At 46.0% G+C, this 2,643-nt stretch overlaps 1 pseudogene; it reads right to left on the reverse strand.

The window, feature by feature from the left end:
• Positions 1 to 1,194: 1,194 nt before the first annotated feature.
• LOC105988463 lies at positions 1,195 to 2,044 on the reverse strand (annotated as a pseudogene).
• Positions 2,045 to 2,643: the final 599 nt, after the last annotated feature.

The raw sequence follows: 2,643 nt of genomic DNA on the forward strand, positions 1-2,643 counted from the left end.
AGGAAAAACCACGCTGCTCAGAGTACAGGGGTCAGTACTGCACATGTTTGACTCATATTTCCCCAAACTGCCCAGTTCCCACTAAGGACATGCCACCTTTCAACCAATCACTTTTCCCTTTGTCACTCTAATTAAACACATTCACTTTTTCTTTGCTTTTGGGGAACCATTTGCTCTTTTGGGAGGCAGATTTTTATGAAATTAAGGTCCAATCACACAATAATTTAATCATAACTGATGATAACCTGGAGCTGAGAATTCTCATTAGGAATAACTGACCTGTGTAATATGTGTACAAGAATTTAATGCATTTTTTTTTCTGGTCCTGGAGCTTGAACTCAGCCCAGGCACCGTCTGTCCCTGAGCTTCTTTTTACTCAAGGCTAGCACTCTACCTCTACTGCTTTTTCTGGGTAGTTTATTGGAAATGAGTCTCAGACTTTCCTGCCCAGATTGGCTCTGAACTGTGATCCTTAGATGTCAGCCTCATGAGTAGTTAGGATTACAGGCATGAGCCACTGGCACCCAACTCCCCCGCCCCTTTCTGAGTATACTAGCACTGGGGCTTGAACTCAAGGCTTTGTGTTCTTGCTTAGATTTGGGGTCAAGGCTGATATTCTACCACTTGAGCCACAGTGTCTCCACTTCCAGCTTTTGGCTAATAAATTGAAGGTAAGAGTCTCTTGGATTTCTGTCCAGGCTGGCTTCAAACCATAATCATCAGATCTTAGTCTCCTGAATAGTAGGATTACATGTGTGAGCCACAGGTACCCAGTGCTTTTGATATATTTTTTAAAAACATTTCGTCTCTGTATTCAAAATATGACAGTGCTAAATAAAACCCCAGGACACACTGGGCTGATGTTTATTTGGTCCAGTGAAGTAGAATTGAGCCACTCAGGATCAGAGGGCACAAAAGTAGAAGTTCAAAGGTGAACACCCAATCATGGGGAAAGCCTAGGTGTGGTAGCGCATGGGCTCAGCTGTTACAGGACAGAGAATCAAGTGAACTGCTGAGAAGGAAACTGCAACAAGAAGACGTGGTACTAGAATGGTCTAGGGAAGGCAAGTCGGGAAAAGAAGGTAGAGGCTATAGTCCTCATCTTTCCTTCCAGCTAATACCTAGAGGAAGAGGCACACGACCTCAGCAAAGGGCCAAAATAGTCAAAGAAGCACCAGACCCCTCTAGAGCTGGTCAGCTGGTATTGCTATGCAGAGGAATATTGGCTGTAATATGGAAGAAGACAACTGTTGCGACAGTTTGTTTTCTGGCCTCTAGTACTTCCTCCTGGCTGGCCCTCTCCAGATTTTCATAATCCATAGTGATCTTGTCAGTGATGAGAGGCCAAAGACTTGAAGTCCACAGTGCTGGGCAGCTATAACTTCCCATACTGTGCTCATTCCAACAGCATCTGCCCCCAGGCTCTGCAGCAGGCCACACTCAGTGATAGTCTCAAAGCTGGGGCCCACCACCATCACACAGGTCCCTTCCTGGAGCTCTCGCTGCTCTTCCCTTTGTTCCCAGGCACTTCTGCTTTATATTCTGATCATAAGTATCATACATGGCAGTGAAACAAACCTTTCATCATTAGGCCCTTGGAGAGGGTTCTGACCACAGAAAAACTAGGTAAATTGATGTGATCATGGATCAGCATATCTCCAACCTCAAACTTGGGGTTGAGCCCTCCAGTTGCATTTGTGACCTCCAGGGTATCCACACTCAGGAGCCGGTAAACCCTTATTGGGAATGTCACCTTCCAGAGTGGGTAGCCTTTATACATGTGAAACTTTCTCTTCATCATCACACAAGTTCAGCCATTCAGGATCCCAGATACCAATCAGCCAGCGTGACCTAGCACTGTGCTTTGTGGGGAATGTTGGGTATCTTTGTGTACTCAAAGTTCTGGGCCTCAGTTAATTTATCGGTCAATTAGGCCTCCTAACCCAGGGCCACAGATCACTGTCACTTATGGTTGGTGCTTGGTATGAGATTGAAGCTATTCTTCAGTGTTCTGATAATCATCATGTGTGAATCAGTTCTCCATGACAGGGCCAATGCTGCTCCCTCCAGCTCTGATCTGCTTTGCTGGGTTGAGCTGCACAGAGGTGCTGGGTCTTGGTCCACACAGTTTCTTTTGATATCTTTAAAAATTACTTAAATTTTGATCACACAAATACAATAACTAGGTGACTAAGGTGGGAGTGTTCCTTACTGCCTAGGGAATGTGACTGCAGGAGAATTGAAGAAGGTGTGTGAAGAGAGATGGGAGCAGAGCAGATCCTTGATGACGTAGTCAAGGACAGAGTAGCGCAGAATTCTGTTGTTGATGGCTCTGTACAACACAGAGTGGCTGGTTGGGCAGGGCCTCTTCAACAGCACCTCCAGTTTCTTTTTCCTTACTTTCCTTCCTTCCCTCCCTCTCTCCTCCCCTTCCTCCCTTCCTCCTTCACCTCCTTCTTTTCATCCCATCTTCTTTCCTTTCTTCCAGGATTGGGGGGATGGGGTCTCATCTCACTATGTTGCCTAGCCTAGACCTGAACTCCTGGGCACAAGCCCTTCTGCTGCCTTAGCTGCTTCAGCAGCTGGCTGGATAGCTCAAACCAGCACTCCAGCTAATTCCCTTATTAATAAGTGATGTCACTA

This window comes from Dipodomys ordii, unplaced genomic scaffold (assembly GCF_000151885.1).
Source record: "Dipodomys ordii isolate 6190 unplaced genomic scaffold, Dord_2.0 Scaffold49, whole genome shotgun sequence".
Classification (NCBI taxonomy): Eukaryota; Metazoa; Chordata; class Mammalia; order Rodentia; family Heteromyidae; genus Dipodomys; species Dipodomys ordii.